This window comes from Nelumbo nucifera, chromosome 2, assembly GCF_055504915.1.
Source record: "Nelumbo nucifera cultivar China Antique chromosome 2, China Antique-T2T, whole genome shotgun sequence".
NCBI classification, from domain to species: Eukaryota; Viridiplantae; Streptophyta; class Magnoliopsida; order Proteales; family Nelumbonaceae; genus Nelumbo; species Nelumbo nucifera.
Window position 1 is genome coordinate 90,505,716 of NC_142650.1, and position 14,287 is coordinate 90,520,002.

The 14,287-nt window shown below is 40.7% G+C and overlaps 1 pseudogene; it reads left to right on the top strand.

The window, feature by feature from the left end:
* The first annotated feature begins 12,996 nt into the window (after positions 1-12,996).
* LOC148802483 (early nodulin-like protein 13 pseudogene) lies at positions 12,997-13,526 on the top strand (annotated as a pseudogene).
* Positions 13,527-14,287: the final 761 nt, after the last annotated feature.

Genomic DNA, 14,287 nt, shown 5'->3' on the forward strand with positions numbered 1-14,287 from the left:
TCATATTCACATGTAACTTGGTTGACCACGAGCTGAGAATCATTGCAGATGATAATGTGTTTGGCTTTCACTTCGCTTGCTAGAGCCAGCCCGGCTATTAACGCCTTGTACTTTGCTTCATTATTGGACGTCGCGAACTCAAAGCGTAGCGCATACTCTAGTTTCACCCCGCTCGGCCCATACAGAACGATTCCAGCTCCGCTGCCCTATTTGTTGGACGAGCCATCTATGTGAAGGATTTAGGGCTCCTCATCCCAGCTTGGGTTTGATCTAACTTGGAGAGAAGCCACACTAGTTGCTACCTCACGGTGCTCGAGCTCAACCGGCCTGAGAACGTTGGGCTCGACCGGCCTGGGGACTTCGGTGCTGAAGTACATTTCGTGACAAAGTCGGCTAAGGCTTGGGCCTTGATAGCAGTTTGTGACTTGTATTGGAGGTTGTACTCGCTGAGTTCGATGGCCCACTTCGTCAACCTACCAGAGACCTCGAGCTTGAGTTGGACTTGCCTCAAAGGCTTGTTGATGAGGACGACGACAGTATGAGCTTGAAAATATGGCCGAAGCTTCCGAGCTACAATAAATAGAGCATATGCTAACTTTTCTATCTCTGGATATCTCGTCTCTGCTCCCTGCAACACCTTGCTAACATAGTAGATAGGTCATTGGACTCTATCTACTTCTCTTATTAGTACCAAGCTGACCACCTCGTCACTTGCAGAGAGGTATAGCTCCAAAACATCACCCTCCTCGGATCGGGTTAAGACTGGGATAGTACCGAGGTACTTTTTGAGCTCATCGAACATGAGCTGGCATTCTTTGGTCCATTCAAAGCCTTTGCTTTTAATTGCTTTAAAGAAAGGCAGGCAGCGATCTGCCGATTTGGACATGAAGCGGCTCAGAGCGGCTATGCGGCCATTCAGCCTCTGAACCTCCTTCAATTTCCGGGGCGGTCTCATATCTAGGATGGCCTTAATCTTGTTTAGGTTGGCCTCAATGCCGCACCGGTTAACAATGTACCCTAGGAATTTACCCGAGGTGACACTGAAAACACACTTGTTCGGGTTTAACTTCATATTAAATTTACACAAAATCTCAAAAGTAGAATGCAAATCTTGTATTAAATCACTTGAAAATTGAGTCATGACGACCATGTTGTCTATATAACATTCTATTTTCTTGCCAATCAATGGCTCAAACAATTTATTTACAAGTCCTTGGAGTGTTGCATCGGCTTTTTTCAGTTCGAAGGGCATGACCTTGTAGCAGTACAGGCCGAGCTCGGTTATGAAGGATGTCTTTTCTTCATCAGCAGGGTCCATCCTGATATGGTTGTTGCCCGAATAGGCATCTAAGAAACTCAGCAACTCATGCCCTGAGGTCGTGTTCACTAGGCGGTCGATCCTGGGGAGTGGGAAGTAGTGCTTTGGGCAAGCTCGGTTCAGGTCGGTATAATCGACGCACATGCGCCATTTACCGTTAGCCTTTTTTACCAGAACGGGATTGGCCACCCAGCTTGGGTAATGGACCTCCCTGATAAAGTCAGCTGCGAGGAGCTTCCCGACCTCCTCGTCAACTGCTCTCCAACGGGGCTAAGTTGTGTTTCTTCTGTCTAACAGGCCTAACTACAGGATCAGTATTCAGCTTGTGAGTGATGATGCTAGGGTCCATGCCAAGCATCTCTGACGCGGAACATGCAAAAACATCTAAATTTTCAAGTAAAAAACTTACTAGTTGGGATCGTAGAGGCTCCTTGATTGAAGAGCCGATCTAGAGTGTCCGAGTTGGGTCCTCTATCAAAGTTGGGATGGAGATGGTCTCTTCTGTGGGTGCAGCTCACTCCCCGCACTGCTCCGCAGGTCGCTCCAAGTCGAGGTCGTCTGCCACCTTGGCTTTCCCTTTGAGGGTGGCGACGTAGCACTTGCGAGACTCAAGCTGATCGCCTTGTGCCACCCCAACTCCAAAGTCCATAGGGAACTTCATCGCCAGATAAAAGGTGGAGACCACCGCTTGCAAGGCGTGGGTGATGGGCCGACCTATTATGGCATTGTACGGGGAGGGAGTTGCGACCACCAGGAAGTCATGGTTGAGTCTCACTATGCTAGGCCAGGTGCCGACCTCCACAGGTACAGGTTCTCCCTGGGGAACTGACTTCCTCTCCGTTGAAGCCCACCAAGGGAGTATTTGTGGGCTTGAGATCACCTTCTTGGAGCTGAAGCTTGTCGAACGCTGTCTTGAAGAGAATGTCCGCCGAATTGCCGGAATCGACGAGGAGACGCTTGACTTCGAAGTCGTTGATCCTTATCTTCACGACAAGCGCATCATCGTGGGGTTAGTGGACCCCTCGCGCGTCATCCTCCATGAAGAAGATCGGGTCTTCTGTCCTTGGCCACTTCGGGGGGTTCTGGTCTTCCCTTTCGACCTCATGAGCTGATGTCCGAGCTGCAGCTGAGGTGCTGCCCGCGACGATCAATTCTCTGACGATCACATGGATAGTCCTCCGAACTAGTCTCTCTTCCAAGGGCTGCCTCTACGGCTACTCTGCTTGCCTGCTGGATTTGGGAGCATCTCTGCTTTGCTCCCCCTGCCACCTACTTTATTATTATTATTTTGTACAGAGTTTCTTAAGTATCCGCGACGGATGAGCTCCTTTATCTCATCGCGGAGGTTTTTACAACTCTCGGTACTATGACCGTGATTTTTATGAAAGCTACAATACAAATTTTTATTCCTTACATTAGGGTCCCCTTTCAGCCGAGGTGGCCACTTCCCGTATGGGGCGTCCTTGATCACCATGAGGATCTCGGCCCGCTTCGCGTTCAAAGGCGTGTAATCTATCCTCTCTGCTGGTGGAGTTCGGAAAGGATGACCCGGCCTTGCCCCCCGAGCTAGGTCTTTCTTCTTCTTGTTGTCCCCCTGGGTCAAGGGTTCGACTTCTCTTTTTCTTTTTCCAAGGATCTACTCACCCTTTTGGTTGATTTCCTCCTCTGTCCCTCTAAACTGCTCCGCGAGCTTGAGGAACTCGGTTACCGTCTTGGGCCGATTAACAACCACATGCCACTTGAAGTCTTTGTGCATGATGCCTCTCTTGGCCGCGGTAAGCCGAACTGCGGGGTCTAGGTCGGGTACGCTGTTGAACTGTTTGATGTAATTTCAGATAGATTCTCCTTCCCTCTGGACTATGCCAAGGAGGCTCTCCTGGGTCCTCGGGCACCGCTTGCTGGGGATGAAGTGGGAAGTGAAGACTTGCATGAACTGCGCCCAGCTTCTTATTGATCCGGGCGCGAGGTTCCTATACAATGTACGGGCCACTCCTTTGAAAGTGGTGGTGAAAGCCACGCACTTGCAGGACTCACTGGCCCTTGCCAAGTGCATCTGTGATTGGAAGGCGTCAACATGGTCATTCGGGTCGAACGACTTGTCATATTTGTCCAAGGGAGGTAGTTTAAAGTCCTTGGGCATTGGGACGACCAAGAGTTCTAAAGACGAAGGGGATGGTACAGAGAGGAGCGGAGTGGCTTTTATTTCACCCAAGCTTACCACTTCCTTACCCTTGAGCTCGGGCAGGTTGTGTGTCGTAGTTCAGCAAGCTCAGCGACGTCTCTGCTGCCGTTTTGCGGGCTCCGCATTGGTGCTACTGGCCTCGGTATTGTCGGGCACAGTCTTCACAGGGAGGGGGACGGACTACTAGTGATGGCTACGAATAGAGGGATCTTGCCTGGAGTCTGCAGCCAAGACCTCGAATCAGTTCTCAACAAGCGGGGCCATGAACTCGGAAAGCTGAGGTGATGCAAGCCTGGTAGGCTAGGACCCTCCCGACCTGACTGCGCATGGCGAGGCAGGGGTGACTGGTCTTTCCTTCCTCCCGTGGGATGAAACTTGACTCTTGAGAGGATTCTGGGTCTGGGAGGTCTCTCCCCGGCGAGAAGGATGCTCGTTCTGATGGCGAGGCTGGACTTGTTGCGTGGCCGGATGCCGAGGAGGAAGGGGCTGCTGGGTCTGAGGCAGCGGAGGAAACTACTGCTGATAGTGATGCTGAGATACATGGTGCAGCACTTGCTGCTGATATAGTTGGAACTGCTAGACCTGCTGCATCTTAGCTTGCATGGCTTGCATGCATTGCATCAGGTCTTCAAGATGGTTTTGGGCTGTCACGGGGGGCACAAGGGAGGGTTCAGTGAAGGTTGTTCCAACCGTGAAAGGGAGTGGAGTATTCACGGGTGCCATTGTCTGAGGCACGTTCAGAATGGGAACTCCATCCACGGAGAGTGGGACGGTGAACTGTCCAATACACACCGCTGGGACCTGATGTTGCTCCCCGGCGGTGCTCATTTTTGCACTGCGTGTTGCGTTGCTGGAAGAAGCCATGAGAACTGAAGTTTGCAAAGTTTTGGTGGAAGGCTTTTTGAAGCGTTCCCACAGACGACGCTAAATGATGTAGCGTGATCTGGTCACTCCTAGCTGGCAGGGGCTTTGCTCCTAGCTGGCAACGGACAGCACCTGAAAAGGAGAAGATGAAGGACTCCGATGCTTAAGTTAGAACTCTGAGAGAGAAGCTTAGAGAGTAATGACGAGCTAAGAGTGGAGATGCATACTACTCAATTACCAAAAATTCAATTACCTTTTTCCTTGGAGGTCAGAGCCCTTATATATTAATGTGCTGCCAATTCGAGTGTAACCGCCTTTGACTCTTTTGCTACAGTCGTTATTCGTCAGGCTTATTTGATTGGCGCAGGTATCCGTTGAAGTGTATGGTCCTGTCACTTGAGGGATGTTATGTAGAGCTGTCGTGCATGACGCCGCCTGACGTGAGACGTGGGCACAGTCCTCTAGACTGGCAGGTGTTGCGCCGCCAGACAAGAGACGTGGGAGCAGTCTGACAAGCACGGTCTTGTCTGATAAGAAGTTTCCCAAAGGCTTCGGGTTACTCAGTAGCAAGCTCCTTTATAGCAATCTCCCTTGTAGCAGACTTTTTCGTCACGAGCTCCAATAGCGAGCTGCCTTGCAGCTAGCCGTACTGTAGCGGGCTATAGTGAGTCGTAGCGAGCTATCTTATAGCGAGCGGTTCTGCTAGGGTTTCAGCGAGTTCATTATGCCGAGTTGTGGCCAAGCTGTCATGCCGAGCGGTCACTTACGATGAGTTATGTCCACATGTCACCTGGTTAGGAGGTCGGGTCAAATCATTTCCTTATTCATTTTTCTTCATTTTTATTACTTTTGGATTTTCTATTTGTGATTTTCTTACTATTTAATTATCAATCATTACTTATCTTTTTTTAGTTTTTCAACTTTTAATTATTGATTAACTTCAACTAATTTTTATTAATTTTGTATTTATGTGTTTTATTATTCTTTTTTTTTTCTTCATTTTTTTGATTAATTTTGATTGATTTTTTACTTTTTCTATAATTAATTTTCCAAAATAGATATAGTTGATTCCTTTTTTTTCTTCTTACTTAGTTTTTAGATTTTTATTATTCTATTTCATATTTTTCATTTTTTAGCAATTTTCATTATAGTTTTTTGTTTTGAATATTTTTATTGTTTTTTTATTTTTATCCTTTTTTATTTTCTTTTTTATTTTTTTGTATTTCTATTTTTGCTTATTTTTAATTCCTTATTTTATTGTTTTTTATTTTTAATTTTCTTTGATAAGTATTTTCATTTTTTGTTTTTAATTTATTTTGTTTTTGAACAATTTGATTTTGAATTTTTCAGAAATTTGTTATTTTACACCTTTTTATTTTTTTTATATATTTTCTCTTTTTCTACTTTTTTCTTTTAAAACCCTTCCCTTTAATTTTTCATTTTTTGATTTAATATCATATGTTTTTTGACTCTTTATTTCGTTTTGATTTTTTAATGGGAATTTTGATTATTTTAATATTTTTTGTTTTTACTTTTCTTTTTTTACCCCTTTTTTCTCCTTTCTATTTCATTTTTTGGATTTAATTTGTTTGTTTTTTTAATTTTCTTTTATGTGTATCTATGCTTAAAGTAAACCTTACTACCCCCTTTTTTATTTCAATTTTTTTACTTTTTTTTTCTTTTTTTCTTTTTCTTTAAACTTGCCCTTTATGTTTATTTCTTATTATTTTTCTCCCTTTTGTTTTTTTAATTTATGATGATATATTGTTTTTGACTTTTTACTTGGTTTTTAATTTATTTGGGGATTTTGATTGTTTTAATTTTGATTATTTTATTTGTTTCTTTGATTTTCTCTTGGTGTATTTGTGCTTAGCCTTCCTATCCCTTTTTTTTTCTTTATTTTATGATTTTTGTCTTTTATTTAATTTTTTCTTTTATTATTTTATTTTGTTTTTTTATCTACATATATTTTATCCTATTGTTCTATTTCTATTTTAGTTTTATTAGACTCTTGACATTTTAATTATTTTTTGTTTTTAATTTTTTTTTATTTTATGCTATCATTTTGATGTTGGCCCCATTAGGAGTACACGAGTAAAACAAGCTAGGTGGCAAACATCCTAAATGACTAGGCTAACACGTGAAGTGTAATGCATGAGGGGTGGGTTGACACCTAGACTCAAACGGCTCTAACAAGATTGCCAGCCTTCAAACCTCCACCCTTCGGACAAATGGGCTTCTTAGGTTGGAGAACCATCAGCTCGACCAATAGGTACTTAGATCCCGTGGCTTAGGCATCCAACCCTCACCTAATAGGACAATATGATTCTAGAATCTAATGTGGGATGATGTGTAGAGTGTGCATAAATAGATAGAAAAATAGTAGATAAAAAGTAATAAGGAACTATCTAACAAACATAAAGATAAGCAGTTATTATTTTAACAAATAAGCATGCAATTATACAAAAATGGCAATAAAGCCAAACGGACCCATGTGGGCCCCCATCTATAGTCCAAGAACTCCTCAGCGGAGTCGACAATCTATGAGCATCGGGAAAACAACTCACTTGGGCTAGGAATGGAGTCACCACCCATCAGATTATGTGAAATGAAGGTGATGGGACCTTCAAGATCTACATCGAAAATCATTTTTGTCTAATAGTGACTCCAAAGCCTAGGCATTGACTACACCAGTCTATGTAAGACTCAAATGGGTGAGGGAAGGGGTTAGGAACCCCTCTCCCGGGTCCAAAAGGAGGGGCCCACATGGGATCCCAAGAATACAAATAAAAATATACGATTAATTAAGCAAAATAACAGTAATGAAAGTAACCTATAGACATGATCCATCACAAAAGAAATTATTTATTTATTTATTGCTTTTATTATATTTCCTTTTCCTATTCTAATAATATTTTTCACATATTTGTTCACACATTTTATTTTTTTATTTTTTTGCTATATTTTCATTTTTATTAATTTTTAATCATTTTATCTGAAGGAGCCCTATTTCTATTTTTTTATTAATTTTTTTATACATTCCATTCAGCCCAAAGAGAAATCTTACTATAGAGTCTTCCAATCTATTATTTTATCATTATTTTTCTTATATTTCTTTACTATTTATTTATTTTTAATTCTCTCTTAGCCTTCTTTTTGTTTCATATCTACAATCAACATCCTACAAACCACACTTAGTTGTGTAAACATATTGAATTCGAATTGAATCCGGATAGATTCAAATTCAAAACCGATTATAAAAAACAATATTCGATCGATTCGATATCCGACGGATATTGAGTGTTTCAATTCGAATTCGATTCAATTTGATTTGAATTTGACCGGCCTAAGGCCTAAAATCTTAAATGACTAAGTTTGCAAAGAAAAGCAAATGATTAGGTTGAGAAAAAAAGCAGGGGATTGCTAGAGACAGTCATGGGTTTCTAGCGGTGGTCCAAGTGTGAGTGTGTGACAGCGACAGTCATGGATTCCTAGCGGTGCAAAGTAATGGTAGTGACTAGTGAGCAGTGTTGGCCGGTGATGCTGGACTGTTGCAGCACAATGGCCAGTGATGTTGGACGGTTGAAGGCCTTGAGGCATTGAACTTGAGCTTGAGCAGAGGTGAAGGAGATGGTAGTGGCCGGTGATCGATGCTTGATTTCTATCACTGATGTCGTCGTTGATTCTCACAGCTTGCAAAGATTCTGAATAAAAAAGATGGAGGGAGAGAGAGGAAGAGAAGACGAGTGCAAATAGAAAAGACGGAGGGAGAGAGAGGAAGATAAGAGGAAGAAGAATGAAATTAAAAGAGGGAGAGGAAATGACAAGAGAGAGAGAGGAGAGAGGAGAGGGGAGGGTTATCGAGAATGACCACTCGATTAGGTCAGTAGGTGACATTATTGCAATATAAGATGTCAGTTTTTTTTATGATAGACATGACCCCTCTTTAAGACTTTAAGTTTAAATTGATATAACCGTTATATTTTATTATATTTATTATTAATATATATTAAATGTATATAATTAATCGAATTCAAGTTTTTATGGAATCGGATCAACACAAATTTGAATTCGATAAACTAATCGATAAAATGTATAAATTCGAATTCGATCGTTAAATTTATCGAACCATTCGAATTCGATTCAATTATGTCGGATATTGAATTCGGAATCGGATAATCCGATACCATTTACACCCCTAACTACACTTTTCCTTATCTCCAAATACACACCCAGTTACCCAAATCATTCCATAAGATTTTAACAAAAAACCTAAACTAAACATCCTACTTAAAGAAATTTTATGCTTCAATCAACGTAAATGGGAATGCTAAATCATACTGTCATTCAATAACATAACAACATTCATCAGAGAATAAAATTGATTTCAAAATGTATAGCAGAGAAGAAGAGCAAACTTAATATAATCTCTAGCAATGCTACACTTAGATCTAGTAGATGCAAAGAAACAAACAACAGAGTTCAGATCAGATTGGGTTGAGGATGAGATCTACGAGAATGAGTTTGATGGAACCTACTCCATCGATCTACTCCCCAACCTCAAATCTTCATTGCCAAAGAAAATATAGAGGAGGTTGAGTTCAGATTACCTAGGTGATGTCCTGAATTCCATGTATACAAGCCAATGACTGTGGTGTGCAAGAGTGAAATGGCTGAATCTCCTTCCACAATGGACTTGATTTGTGACTTGCTAGAGAGTTTGAATCTGTCTTGGCCTAAAACCGTTTGATGAACAGAGGAACTCTAAAACTGCTATAGAGAAGGTGAACATGGGAGGGAGTGTCGTAGTTTCCACTGGCCCGAACGGTAAGAAAGAGAGGAGGATTGAGATGGGTCTAACCACAGAGTAGGTCTCTATGTGTGCGGGCAAGTAAGATTAGCAGAAATGGAATCTTTGTAGATGGAAGGGTAAATGAGGGTATTTTTCGCTAAAATTGTTAGGGTAGGGTTTTTGGACATTCGGAGTTGATTGGTGGGGTCAGATTGGCCCAACTAGGCCCATATTGGGCAAATCTAGAAAGGGCTCGATTCGATTAATTTGAGGGCTCAAAATGAAATCTTTGTGTGATCAAGGGGCAAACAAGCTTTGTTTTGGATGAAATTTCATAGGGTAGGATTTTTGGGTAGTTTGAGGTGATTGGTAAGGTTAGATTGAGCCAACTGGGCATGGATCAGGCAGATTTGTAATCCGGTCAATCTAAGACCTTGAAATGGAATCATGGTGCAATTGAAGGGTAAATAAAGGTATTTTGGGCTGATATTTCACAAGTGGGTATTTGGGGGTGTCCGATATCTGATAATAAGGTCTGATCTGTCTTAAAGGGTCAAGATTGTAGGAATTTAGGTCAATGAGATGCTTTGGAATGGAATCTTTCTTTAATGGACGGGCAAATGGGGAAATTTAGGGGTGAAATTTTATGAGCAGGTGTTATGGTATGCCCGGAGTCTAAAGGTGTAGTGTGATTTGTTCAGATGTGTCAAGATCAAGGTAATCTGGGTTTTGGGTGTTTAGGCTAACGAGATAAGTTGAAATAGAATCTTTGCTTGATGGACGGGTGACCGGAGGAATCTTGAGTTCAAATTTCGTGGGTAGGTGTCTTTGGAGCTTCTGGGTCTGATGGTTGTGTCTGATTTAATAGTTAAGGTGTAAGTGGGGGTCGATCAAGGTCATAGGATAGGTATTGGGTAGGTTTAACGGTGGATCTGAGGTCTCTTGGGGTGAAATTTGGGTTTCTTCGGTTTTCATGTGTTTTGGAGAGATCGAGAGTGTCTGATCAGGAATCTGGGGTAAATTTGGGTTCAGGGGCGAATCGAGCAAAAATCAAGTGTTGACACACCCTTTCCAAATACATGAATAAAGGGGTTGTATAAATATGTAATAAAAGAGGTAAAATGGTCCCACAAAGCAAGGTTATAATCAAATTTAAACAAATAGGGCTTGAATTCAACCTTAATTAATAGTAGTGAGTGAGTGATACAATGATCATTAGAAGGGAAAATATTAAGAATATGTAAAATTCAACTATAGAACTCATCTAATGTGTAGTCAACTACCTATTCCAAAAGTAAATAAACAAAAAAAAAATAACATTGTATCTCCATCTCAAGGGTTTCTTTGTCTCTTGCTCATATGTGTAGAAGGTTGATCCACATTCTATACTGGCCAAATTGTGGTGCAAGACTCTACATATTGAGTGAAGTTTGTATTGGAGGGAGACTTTGCAAGGGAATAGCTAGAGTTGGTGCAAAATTGTTGCCCATGTCAAATGAAGTGTATACTGAAGTTGGTAGAAAACTCTGTATGGGCATTGTTCGAGTTGATACAAAATTATTGCCTATGTTATATGAGGTGCCTATTAGAGGAAGATCTTGGAAATGCATTGCTCGATTAAGTTCGATTCACCATCTATTGCCTACGTCAAATAAGGTGTATGTCGAATAAAGGCTTGAGTTCGATTCACCATCTATTTTAATCAAAGGGGTTCGGCGGAGGCAAGTAGTTGTCATAGCTAGAAGTCATCATCTTGTTGAAGGCTCCAAATATGTCTTCGTTCACTTCTTTTACACCCACATAAGCTTAAGATATGCCATTCCTCCCTCTCGCCACACCTTAACTAGCTTGATATATAACTTCTTCCTCTCTATTTTCTACTTCACCTTGCCCTTGCCCTTCCTCTTCTTTCTTAACTTCAAACCCATCACCTTCAACATCAACCTAATCAACTTCATCACTTTTATTAGCTTCAACTGTAGGGGCATTGTTCCTATTGGAATTGCCATGTTTCTTCTCATATATTTTGCACAATACATAGTAGTCCAATTAAAGAAGGAAGAAACATTTATTAGATGAGGAAAGAAGCATTCATGGAGATGTGTTTTCCAATGCAAATTCTTAAAAGACACACCTTCAATGAATAGATAAATGTATTTTTCAAACCTATGAATTTGACTTGATTCAAAAGTCTGTTGAATCTAAACAATGTTAGGTGCTGATAGTGGAATGCTGAAAAGATTACGAACATAAAATGACTTAACTAATAGATATTATTAGTTTATAGTAAACTTTTTAGGGGTAAACACTAATCCCAATATTTTTTTTACTTCATTATTCAGCAATTTAGTTAGGTTTAGAGTTGCTAAATATTGAATCAGCATTCTGCTTTAAGCCCATGTTTTAACAATTAACAAAGGCCACCAAAAATTGAAAAATAAATTACAAATGCCTAAAACCTATCAAAATATATATTACAAATCATGCTGAATTGAGTCTAGTTGAGTAGCTGAAATTTTAATTTCCTAAATTTTACCAATCTGAGTCATCTAACTTTATTATAAAAGAAAACCCATATACTTAAATATGAACCTCTAATGAGTCGAAGTTATTTGGTTAATTTCTGGCTTGGTTTATCCGATTAAAAAAAATCACATGTCTTTATATTTGTTGTACTTAGTTGTTTAACACTCTTTAATTTGAAAAACTAGGCATATATGGTGTAAATGCATGACATAGTCCAGATTTACATACCTTCATGAGATCCAATTCATCATTTATAGCCCTTTGATGTTCTTTAATTTTGTATTCATGCATGATCCAATTAGATTTTGTTCCTCTTTGGGTTAATCCTCCGTAAAAACCAAAGATTTCTTAATGCTAATGTTCTTTCCATTTCCATCCTTGATTTCTTTGTTTGCACCAGTTGCTTTCCAGTATCCATTGGTTGCAGAACACTTTGGCCTATTCCCCTTCGGATATTTTCGATCCCTTGGTGTATAGAAATACCACTCTTGCTCTTTCTCTCCTGTGTGTCTATATTTTTTCTGCAAAATAAGTGATAATAATATCATCTATTATGAATTGGATAAAATCCTCATCATTTCCAATTACCAAATAGATGCAAATTTTAATATCCAAATCCAAATAATAATCGGATTGCATGTCAAATTGTCAGTGTGACAGCCCTAATTAGAGAATAGCTTCTCATTCTGTAGGTTGCTGTCGTGGGCAGTTCTGGTCCCCCAAACAAGGGGCTCATCAAAGCCGTTGTCTACCATTTCCGGCTCGGTTTGGAAAGGAATGAATACAAGTACAAATATATAAATATGTAGAGTACAAATAAAACAAAATACAAGGTTTTACTTTTCTACAAATTTGTATTTGTAGTCCTTCCAAATCCAAAATACAAGGTTCTCCTTCTCTCTTTTCTCTCTCTCTCTCTCTCTATCTATCTATCTATCTCTCTCTCTTTTCTCCTTCTCTTTTCCTCCGACGAGAACAAACAGGCGGTGACGAGAACATTTGTGGGTTGCCTTCCCCATGACCGCCGCTTTGATGGTTGCCGCAGCGGAGGAGGTGGTGGGAGCATGGTCTTTACCTTGATCTCCTTGATCCTTGAAGCCATAGTTGCTGAGGAGGTACTTGTTAAGAAACAAAACCCCGATGTTCAACGAGTACCACGCCGTCATGAGCCCAACCGTGAAGAAACAACTCGAGCCCTTCATTGGAGAACTTATCGAATTCTAGGGTTTCCTTACTCCTTTTCCTTGTTTCAAATCTGAAGATGAGAGCTTGTTGCAGAAAAGGGGTCGTCGCTAAGCCCACTACTAGAAGAAAATGAATCTGCTGAGCCTGGAAAAGGGGTTGTCGCCCACATCCTTAAGTCTGTGGGCTGCAGCTACTCGTTTCAGAATCGGAGACTCTCTCGGTGATCCTCTCCATCTGAAATCAGAACTTTTTGAGGCATTTCCTCATTTGGATTCTCTTTTGATTTTTTTCATGTCTTCTCTTTTTCTGCAGTTTGGAAGTACGACACCCAGAAGGACTCGGTTCTACAAGTGACGAAGGAGGCGTACACAGCTTGCAACACGCCGAGCCTGATCGTTGCCTACAAGGATGGGAACACCAAGGTTGAGCTCGCCTGGTCGGGGCCGTTCTACTTCATCAACGGAACTGAGGAGAACTGCCAAAAGGGAGAGAAGATGACTGTGGTCATGTTGTCACCGAGACACCATGGGTCTAGCTCATCAGATTTGGCTCCTGCTCTAGCGATGGCACAAGAGGAACCAGCGCTCACGGTGCTTTGTTTCTTGGCCGACCAGCAAGGACTGCAATATCTCAGTTGCAGTGAACTTTTACCTCAATGATTTACAAACAAGAAGAGTGTTAAATGGGACAAACATCCGACTCCCATTTTACACTCTCATGAACCCATCGGTGTGATAATCCCTCGGTGTAAATTTATATTTACACCTCTACCAAATTCAGCCTAAACATAAAACTAAAGTTCTGATTCAACAAGACTAGGTGATGGTCAACAACTCCCTATTTGGCTATATCCTGTTGAAATAGTTGCAAAGCTAGTGCCTAGTGTTTTCATGTTTTTAGGAACCAGCCCACCAGACCCTAGGAGGCGTTATTGACTTATTGTTCTTAACAGCCTTCGTTGGGTTGAAGAGTTTTGGTATATCATAAGATATTATTAAGTTAATTAAAAAATTAGTTTGTAGGTTATACACAAGTTTTTTTTAATATTTTTGATTTGTTAGGGCTCAATCAACACACATGATGTAATATATTGCCTTCAACCCTTAAAGATTTCAAAATCTACCGATAAGTAGGGAAGAACTTAAAACTTTATTTTGCAGCCAATTTAGTGTTGTATCCATTTATTTGTGATTATGATTTATGAAGGGATGAGAGATTCATCATATGGATGGCCAAACCATGCAGGTAGGTTGGGTGAAATTTTAAAAATTTCTCTCTCCCATGTCAGAATCACATTCCCTATTTTAGAAAACTGCATTTTCAAAGATCAATCTTGAACCCAAACCAGACCAGATTTGAAACCAAAAGGGAGTGGAGGGATATACTTGATACGAAATCGTAATAAAATCTAATGAAGGAG